At 48.6% G+C, this 10436-nt stretch overlaps 1 long non-coding RNA gene across 1 annotated transcript in view; it reads left to right on the top strand.

Moving 5' to 3' along the window:
* Positions 1-9462, top strand: part of LOC143692126 (uncharacterized) — a 33510-nt gene extending 24048 nt beyond the window's left edge. Inside the window, exon 7 of the long non-coding RNA XR_013179993.1 lies at positions 9421-9462. This is a non-coding gene — a long non-coding RNA (uncharacterized LOC143692126). The remainder of the gene's footprint in view (positions 1-9420) is intronic.
* The last annotated feature ends 974 nt before the right edge of the window (positions 9463-10436 follow it).

Raw genomic sequence — 10436 nt, forward strand, 5'->3', positions numbered from 1 at the left:
GGGATAAAGGGGGCGGGTTAGCCAGTCAGAGAGAGTCTTGAAGGAGCCCTGAACTGAGAAAGAACAATATGCAGAAGAAGGAGTCTGTGCTGTGAAGATCTGCAGCCATAAGAACGCACTGAGGAGGTATGGGACTCTAGAAATAGCACAACACCACCAGCTTGTGATTTATATCTGCCCACTTCTTTTCCATCTTCTGAAAAACTAAGAGCAAGTTGAGCCAAGAGCAATAGTATCCTTGTGAGTGCATCTGAACACATTTGACAGTGGCACCTCATCCTATTGCCTATATTCTCCCACGGAAAATTCCTTGCTCTTTTTTCTCTGCCACCAATGGGGATCTACAGTCCCTGCCCGGCACTGCTCCTTGTGGCTTGTCAAGGCAGAGGCGATGCTCTGGTGCACCTGGCGCAGGTGAGCCTCGGGCCCGGGCAGGGACCGATGCTCCGAGCTGCCGCGGATACGGCGGCGAAGGCGAGCGGTGCCGCGGCCTCGCTGGGAAGCCGAGCGGCGCCCGTGGCGCTGCCTCCCCGGGCAGGGCTGTGCTCTCAGCGCCGCCGGGGCTGCCGAGCAGCGCTTTCCACGCGCCTGCGGCTCCGGAGCCAGCCCCGCAGCCGCGCTCTCCCGAACCGCACTGACCCGCGCCCATTCTCGGCCCGGCTGCAGGACTCCCCGAGCCGGTCATCTCCCCCCTCTTTCCAAGGCTCAGCCCGTCCCCGGCTTCTGCCCTCTCTCCAAACCCCTCACCCGGGCTCTCCTCCCTGTGCCCCGGACTCTCGCCCTTCTGCCAGGGCTCTCTCCTCGCTCCCGGCATCTCCTTCTCTTGGGTTCTCCCCGCTCCCAGCCTGTCCCCCCTCTCCCTGGCTCACCCCTTCCCGGGGATCTCCCCGGCTCCCGCGCTCTCTCTCTGCTCCCGGGCGCTCCCCGCTCCCGGAGTCTCTCCTCTCCCGAGCTCTACCCCGTCTCCCTGGGTCCTCCCCTCTCTCCCGAGAGCTCCCCCTTCTCTCGGACTCTCCCGCCTCTCTCGGCATCTCCCCCTTCTCCGCGGTGGCTTCTCCCTCTTGCAGGATTCCTCCCCTCTCCCAGAGTTCTGCCGTCCTCCCAGCATCTCTCCGCTCTCCCGCTCACTCCTCCCTCTGCCAGGTCTCTCTCCCCTCTGCCGGGATGTCCGCCCGTTCCCGGAGCGCCCCATCCCTCGGCCCCTCGCCGCCTCGGCCGGGCCGCCCCGGGGCCGCGCTCGGAGCGCAGCGGGGCCGGGCCGGGGCCGCGTCAGCTCCGCCCCGCGGGAGGAGCCGCGACAGCGCCCGGCAGCGGCCCCGCGCAGGCGGAGCGGCCCCGGCCGCGCCCGGGGCTGTGCTTGGGGAGGGGCTGCGGCACGTGGGGGCTCCTCCGGCCTCGCTCCGGACACGAGGAGCTCCGACCTGTGCTCGCTTTGTACCTTCAAGGCTGCCGGATGCCTTGCACTGAAGCTGGAGTGCCCGGGCTATTCCGGTCGCTTCTGGTCCTCAGCTGAGCATTGCTGGCCGGGGGTCTCTGTACAAATCACGAACGGGATGGGACTGCTGAGGAACGTGCCTCGAGCTGTTTGTTTTCCAGGATCAGTCTCATTACATGGTTATGACTATGGGAAGATGCCAGCACCTCACATCCCTGGCAGCAGGCAATGGACTTAATAGTACAACTTACTTGAAAAGTCTTTTGACCAATCACACAAAGCAAAAGCATATTGACAGTAGTTCTATCCAACTACTATAAGCACACGTACCTTTTGTTAAAACACTGCTTGCTTCTTTCAAATACTATACCTGCTTGTAAGCCTTAAAACACAATGCACAGAGCTCCATTATTAAGCTTAGAACTTCCTCATATCTTGCTAGAGATACTTTTCTGTAGCTTAGGGAGTCATTCTAGCCAAGTGTTAATACACTGGTGCGTCAGTATTAATCAAGTTCGAATAAGCAGCCCAGCTCAGCTCCACGGAGCAGCCTCTGGACTGACTGACAGAAGCTCACAGGCAATGGGAGCTCTCCTCAGATGCAGACATTGTATTGGCTCAGAGTCTGGGGGCACAGAGATAGACCAATGAGATGTCTTGATCTGAGAGTTTTGAATGGGCTAAATGGGCTATGGGTGCCCGAGGCAATAAACGAAGCTGTTTGCTGATGACCAAAGGGAGTTTTGTTGTGTGTTACATCTCAGACATACGAACATCCCGGATTCTACAGTAACATACACAAACCATTGTTCTATTTGTCCTTACTTTTCTACTTCTTATATAACTTTTCTGCTGACAAATCTTATGCCTACTGCTTAGCTCTAACTGCAGTGTTTCTGTCTCTGAGGTCTGCCTTTTGCAGCTTTCCCAAAACCCTCTGATTTGAAGGATTTCCACAATTCCCCCTGTAGGTACAACTAAAAAGAAACCTTTGTAACCATGTCATTTATTAACTACCTTGTGTTTCATAACCTTATTATAATATACCTCCTTATTACTTGCTTAAAGCATCCTTTTTGCTCGCATTAAGCCTTGCTATATTCCAACACAGCAATTGTAATGCTGTGAAAGTCCAGTCAGTTCAAAGGGCATAAGTCGTGTCTGATAGCAATTACAAGTCATTGTCCAAAATGTCTCGCCTGTTCAAAGGTCTTAATTCAAAACCTTCCTCCATGTCTATACCTTCATCCGCCATCTGTGTGAGATTTCGAGAACTCTCTCTGAATCCATTTCCTACCTCTCTCTTTTGCATGATAAAAATGTCTTTGATAGTTTTGTTCATTTTGTCGCACACACCAACATCTGCAAGGTATTACTACTAGTATCACTGCCAAAACACCCAATACATAGAGACCTATTCTACAAAGTTCCCTTAGCCAAGGTGCAAAGCTCCATCCTTGAAACAAATCATCCAACCATGACCCCACTATCTTCTATAATTTGAGCTGTCAAATCTTTCAGCTTTTGTATGCTTTTGTGGATGGATTCAGAGTGATCAGACAGGTTCATGCAACACAGTCCTTCAAATTCCTCACAACCATGCCCATGTGCCAGTAAAAGAAAATCAATTGCTGCTCTGTTCTGTAAGGTTGCATGTCTGACAACACTAACATCAGTCATCATGTCACTATTTGCAATGGAAGTAGCACTGTCTTCTTTCTTCAGCCAACACCCCAATTGGTATAATGGTTTCAATGCCTCACCTGAGGCAAGTTGATGTGGAAATAAAGTTGATGTAACTCATTTTGCAGGGCCCTAGGGTCTGAAATTGCTATTACAGTTTTCTTTATCATGATGGGCAAATCTTTTTTCTCTATGTATTCTCTTGATGGCTTTTTTAGCAATAGGTGCTATCACAGTGAGTTGTCTGATGCTACATGGGCCACCTTTAATTTTTGAGGGAATGCCCTGCCAGGCTCTATCTCCACAAATGATCCAATATTCTGTTGCTAATTGGCGTGGGGACTCATCTAGGTCATCTACTCATCAGTAGTTTCACCCTTAGGAGGCACTGGGGTAGTACAATTGCACCACAAACTTGCGTATCTGTCCGCAGGATGATGGGGAGTAACATTTAACTGTGGATCTCCCTGGTACTGAAACTCAGCACAAAATTCCATTAGAAATGAACCAAGAATTCCAATTCTTGAGGTTAGAAGGTGCTTTAAGAAGATCAGGGGCCCAATGATGCCAGCTGGTTATGGGATTGGTCTCGTTGGCAGCCTCACACCAATATTTGTCATGGTTGGGTATTGGCCACTCCTTGGCTGGCACTGGCACACCGACCAAACAGGTTGAAAAGGGTTTATCAGGGATCAAGTTAGTCAAACATATGGTGTCTGAGCATGCTGACTTGGCTAAAGCAAGGCCAACATTCATTTTTAGTTGATCTACAGGCATATATGTATGCAAAAGCAAGCAAGCAAAACCAACAAGCACCGGTATATCATTTGATCAAACTCCACGTTCCTGATCAGCTGCTTTTTGGCAAAAGCTTCCCCATCTATTTCAGTTCTCAAACAAATCTTTTAGCACTTGTTCAGGGACTGGCCAACTATAGGGCACTAAACTGTCCCTCTAACCTTCAATTTTTACAAATTCTTTTGAACACAATGGACACCATGCTTTTGCTAAAAGAGCTCTATGGTACAAACCATTTTCACAGTCCAAAACTCAACAATCAAACTCAAGATTTGTAGCTTTCACAGGTTGAAGAGGGAACGTCTGGCATGAACCGTAGTTTCTCCGTGCAGCTCACGTCTGCGTGCTCATTTCCCTGCTGGTGGAATTGTCGGTGTGCTCTTGTGCATGAGACGGTTTCACGTCCTTTGCAGGGACCCACTTAGGTCCAGCACCTGTGCAAATACAAGCATACCCTTTGCTCTAAGGGATTAGTGCAAATGGTCCTTCAGTTTGTCCTAACTCAAGGTTTCTGATGAAAACTGAAGGATTTTCTTTCAATTTTGCCTGTGCGCTGTTTGAAAAGTGCCTAAAAATTGGAAGATTAGGTCCTGCAAAGGAGCTATTCAAAATATAAAGACATCTAAAGCTTTGCTCAACCTCATCAGAGGTCAGTCTTGGGTCACTCCCCCTTTTGTTGATCTAGAATGGGTTTTAGAGTGTGGTGCATCCTTTCAACAATTGGCTGACCTGTGCGGGAATAGGGAATTCCAAAAGTGTGGCAAACGCTCCAGTCCATCAAAAATGTGGCCAATTTTTGAATTATGTATGTGGGGCCATTTGTTGGTTTTTGCCTCGTGGGGGATCAGTTTGGAGAGCTCTGGACCCCAGTGACACTGACAAGGACAAAAGCAAAAAACGAGAGGCGCTCTTTCTTCTCAGGACCAAAGTCCCACAGCTTTAATGCAGAACAACTCCAGGAGAGAAAGGGAGTGTCCAGGAGAGGAAAGAGGATGTCCAGGAGAGGAAAGAGAGTGTTCACCTCGTGGCAGGAGATTTTAGACCCTCGGGGAGAGGGGGCGGTAGAAAGGAACTACCATAGTTCAACATAATAAATCACCACACTGTAGTTTTCTGCATAAATTGCTGCACCTGTTGCAAACAAAATCCTAAAATCTCCCCAAACACAACCATACAGTCCCAAATGACCACAATGTGGGAGAAAAACCACTCAACCCCCCTGTATACCCTAGCACCAGGTGTCACAGGGAACACCAACCCCTGCAATTAGAAAGTCCACAGACACAAGCTCACCGGGAAAGGAGTATCTCTTTATGAGGGGACAGAGTGCTCACTTTTCTCAACACAACACACACCATGCACCACATGAGCATCCACCCACATCATCTTCCTCAAACATTCACACACTGGAAACAAAACCACAATTACAACACACCGGAAAAATTGCAGCAATAAAACAGGATTTGCTCAATTCACCCCCAGAATTGTTAGCAGGTCCTTATTGACACAGCAAATCCTTTCTGCCAGCAGCCAGACCCAAACCCAAACTGTACAGGCGTATGTTGCGTGCAGGACATCTCTGTGTGACTTGTGAACAGCCCTTCCCCTGCGTATGCCTTATGGGTTACTTTAAGCAGAGTTAAACATTCCCTTTCTCCACAGTCCCAGCAGTCTTGTCTGTCCCCCATGAGGAACAGCGAGAGCGGAGGTGCCTCCAGGAAAGGAATGTCCTGGCAGCGCCCAGAGACGTCCACAGCCCGGTTGTTCTCGCTGGAGCAGAGAAGCGTTCCTGCCATGGTCACCAAATGAAGTGTGGAATAGAACTCACCACAGTTAAAGTTAGAAGGTGGTATGTTTATTACAGCACCAGGCACACAAGGAGTCGTCTCCTAAACACATGTGTGAAGAATCACCACCTCTCTACTTATCTAAAACAGTCTTACATATTCAGATAATTCCCAAAAACCCTAATACATATTCATTAGGTAACACCGCCTACCCCCCTTTGTATTAAAATATATTATAATTGAGTCCAAAGTTCCTTCACATTCCTGCAGTCTTTCACTTCAAATGGGTTGGTAGGTGTTGGTGGGTTTAAAGTGGGGAATGGTCTCCTTCTGATGAAGGCCAAGACGTCTTCCTCAATTTGACCTCTTAGGACCTGTTGGCAGGCTTTCGCACCCCTTGGCTATAGCTGAAGTTTCGGGGCCCAGGTGCAGGCTACAGTCCTCTTCTTTGTCACAGAGATATCGGCATCCCATCCTGCTTCTTTAAACATAGTAAAGACAGGCAAGTGATATATTACCCTAGCCTGAGCTACTTTACCTCCTAAAAATAAACTATTCCTTATTATTTCTACTGTTCTTGCTATACTCTTTCCCCCTAACTAAATCTTGCTAAAATTTTAACTCTTCCAGTTCTTTTAAGTCCTTGATTCATTGGCCTCATCTCACACGCCAGCCATGTGTGAGCCAATGCTGTAAACTGGGAAATTCCACTCCTGAGCAGGAGACACAAGGCCTGGTTCTGAGCTGGAGGGGTGAGAAGGATGAGATGCACACCATTTTGATCCAGGGGATGTCCTGAAAGTGCACTGCCTACCTGCCCCTGATGCCGAGCACCATGCTCCATCTCCTTCTACTGCTCAGCAGAGTTTTAGGAATCCAGGGGTTGGTATGTATTATTTGCTACTGCAACTAATAGAATGAATTTGCTTTGCAAGCCCAGTTTTGTCCTGGGTTATTTTGTGCATGAGTCTCCTCCTGAACCTGTGACTAAGACCAGCAGAGACCTACAGGACACTCCTATTCTTATGTCAGTAGATTCTAAGAAGTGATTTAAGTATCAATAAGTCAATAAGTATCAGTCAGTAAATCAAATAATTTGGGGCAATATTTAGCCTGTGAGTTTCAGCAAAGTATTGAATATGTCTTAGATCCATGGATACAAATGAGTAAGTGAGATTGCTGGGTGTGCACGTATTAGGGAAGTGATTCCCCACACACCCAGCACTGAAATCAAGTATTGCCTCTCTTCTAACCCTGAGCTGGCAGCAGGGATCAGGCGCTGCTTGGCAACGTTCATTTTGGCGACTTCTGTTGAGCAGGTAAGAATGATCAAAATGAAATCTTTTCCAGCTGTTTCCCTTTGGTTTACCTGTTTGAAGGTTAAAATTCTGTGCTGCAGGTGTCCTGGGTGTGTGCAGAGCAGTGCAGCCCCAGAAACCCCTTGGTTTGCCCACAAGTTGTCATGCCTTGTTCCCAGGTGTGCCCAGCTGTGGCAGGAGAAGGAGCCCGCAGCGCAGTGGGCACCGTGCCCTGCCCAGCTGGGGCTCTCTGGCACAGAGCAGCAGCAGCAGCGCCAGCACCGTTCAACTGCTCCTGCCTTGGCTTCCCCTGGGACACAGGAGCCTCTGGAAATCAGCACCGCCAGTCGCGTTCCCAGCTTGGAGCAGCTGCTGCTGGGCAGATGCTGCCAATTCGACTGCTTCCAAAGGGGAAGAAAGGCAGAGATGTACATGCACCAGAGCCCTGGGCATGTCCAATAAAGGTGCAAATATGTGGGGAGATTTGTTAGGAAGGATTTCAGCTGTGATGCCAACAGTGGCTTCTGCCTGGTTCTGTGTGTTCTAGATGAGTAATGTAATGGTTGGCTCTGACAATTAAGAAGATGTTATGTGGATGTTCAAATGTGTAGGGATGATATTCTAATATATCCTCCCATAGTCCTCTTTCCCCTACCCCTTGTAATAGCCTTGGTAGTCAGGGCATTTGGGGAGGGCTGGCTTGTGACCAGCAGGCGGGGTGTAACAACACCTGACCTCCAGTCCAGATGCAAGAAAGTAATCTCCACCAATGGACAGCAGAGTAAGAGTTGACTGACAAAACTTTTGGAGGGGCTGAGGGTATAAAAGGCAGAGCATCCTTTTTGTAGATGAGCACATGGCTGCTAGTCACAGAGACTCCCAGTGCTGCAATCTTTCCTTATTCAGTCCTTTCTAAAGGTTTAATAAACCTTTAAAATGTTAAAAGTGAGAGTCATTTCTCACATGTACATTGCTTTGGGCCATTTTCTTGGTCTGGTTTCCTTTGCTTGGGTTCCATCTGAGTGCTCAGTTGGGGTACAGGCTGTAGGTGCTTGGGGCACTCTTGGAGTTCCTCTTGGATCCCCTGAACAACAGGCTTTGGCCCGTGAGGGGAATTTGTGCTGCTTTGTGACAGAGGAGAACTTCCCAGGCTGTTTTGTGTTTGCTGTAGGGAAGATTGGTTATTGCTTGGCATAAATTCACAGACCTCCATAGAGTGTTTGCTTTGTGATGTCAGGGTGTGGTTGCCACATTGTCGTAGTGACATCAGAAGATTGCCTTGGTGCACGGAAGGCCTGAGTGTCAGAGCAGCCCTAGCGCTTGCTCACATCAGAACTTTCCTGGTTGGGGAATTTGTCAGTGGGTAGCTGCCCACTGACAAGAGCCTTATTTTTTTCTAGTGTTTACTAAACTTGCACAAATGAAATGATTCACCACCTTGCCACAGCAGCTTTTGCTGCTTATGGCGTTTCCTTTTCTCTTTATTATATGACACACTTTGCACGTAAGTAGAGGTTTCTCTTCTGCTTAGGTTAGGGTGTAACCTAACCTGGCTTTTGTATGTCTTCCTGCTCTTTCTTAGTGACTGAGTTTCTGATTTTGAAACAGAAAGAGCATTAGGATGCCACTGCTTTGGTAAAGCTCCTGTCAAGGTGTTCAGCTAAAAAGGGGGTGTCTGTAGCCACAGGGGCAGCATTTGCAAGCAATCTGCAGGGCTTTCGTTCCCTCCATGGGAGAGTCTGTGGCAGCAGAGTCTGTCATTTCCTCAGTTTGCTGGGACAAGCAAGACACCTTTGAAAATGTAGCCTGGCAGACCTTCAGGGAATGCCTTCTAAAAACTCTGCAGTTGTTCCCAGAATTCAGAGAAAGCTTCTTTCTTTCTAAGTTTTCTCCTGAAAGGATTTGACTGTCTAACTTGACCTTTTACTGAGTGCTAAAACAGTGATCTTCCCTTTGCAATGAAATGCAAACTCCAAAGCAGTGAGTGTCTGCTCCTGAACCCCGGAGCTGCTGTTGTGCTGTTTTACAAAGAACTGCCACAGCTCAGGGGATTTTGGGAAGCTTTTCTGGACAACTGTTTCCAGCAAATTAATGAGAATTGGTGCATGCAACTGATTTTAAAAAAAAAGTACTTGAAGGAAAGCATTGCAGAAACTCTTTTATGTGTTTGGAAGAACAGGAGCATAGAGAGTTACAGAGCAATTTGCATTTTCTTGATCATGTTTGTATTCATTTACTGGCTAAACAGGCCAAAGTGTAGGCACAAGCAAGAATATTGTCCTGATCCCTTGCTGGCTGTGTGAATGAAATGTGTTGTGAAAGGGGAAATCATCTCTGTTTGGGCTGACTTGTTCTGTGGGATTCAGCAGCCCAGGCAGTTTTCTCACAGCATCTGGTTCATTTTCCCTTCCCACTACAGGTCACCTGAAGCATGTCTTCAGCAGTGCTGATCCTGAGGTGAGTGAGAAAGAAACATTTCATGTTCCTGGTGTTTAAGGATTGTAGAGGAAGATGTGAGCTTGGCCAGTAGCAGTAGACTGTGGAGGGCCAGTTAGGAAGGCTGAAAGAAAATTCATTTTCATGCCTGCAAAAAAAATACCAAAGACAAAAGTAGATATTTTGAAATTTCCATCTTAGAGCTTTGAAGAACTAAAAACCCAGTTTTGCAGAGAGAACGTTGCTTGGTGAGGGAAGATAGGGAAAATTTAACAAAGAGCAATTTCATTGAATTAGACCATGTTAATTTAAACAATGTGACATGGAATTCTATTCCCATCAAACATTATGATATCTACTTGGAATATGAGGTGGTAGAGAAGGAAGGCCATCTTGCAATGGTGCCTGCTGTATCTGAAGTGAAATGGGCACCATAGGGGCGGGGGAGCTGCGTGGGCCAAAAGGAGCCAGAGGTGCTGGCGGCCTTGAGCCACTGAAGATGAGGCAGCGTGTGGCCAGGTGGCCATGAAGGCCCAGGGCATGGTGGCCTGTGTCAGCAGCAGTGGGGCAGCAGGAGCAGGGCAGTGAGCGTGGCCCTGTGCTGGGCAGCGCTGGGGCCACAGCTGCAGTGCTGGGTGCACTTGTGGGCCCCTGGGCAGCAGAAAGTCCTTGAGGGGCTGCAGCGCGTGCACAGAAGGACTGGGGAGCTGGGCAAGGGGGTGCAGCACAAGGCCAGTGAAGAGGTGCTGAAGGAGCTTTAGCCTGGACAATGGGAGGCTCTTGAGGGACCTTCAGGCAGACTTCCATCAATCCCTGCATGACAGTGCTCAGCACAAGGGCTGTTTCTCCACCAAACGTCCCCTCACTGCATGCAAGAGCTTTAGGCACTGCAGTGGGTGACACTTGCATCTTGTGCTTTGTTGGCTCCTTGATTTGCTAGCACGAGAAGGCCTGTTCATTCTCCTGTTTTTCCAGCAAGCAAAGATGCTTCTGCACAAT

The sequence above is a fragment of the Agelaius phoeniceus genome, chromosome Z (genome assembly GCF_051311805.1).
Source record: "Agelaius phoeniceus isolate bAgePho1 chromosome Z, bAgePho1.hap1, whole genome shotgun sequence".
Classification (NCBI taxonomy): domain Eukaryota; kingdom Metazoa; phylum Chordata; class Aves; order Passeriformes; family Icteridae; genus Agelaius; species Agelaius phoeniceus.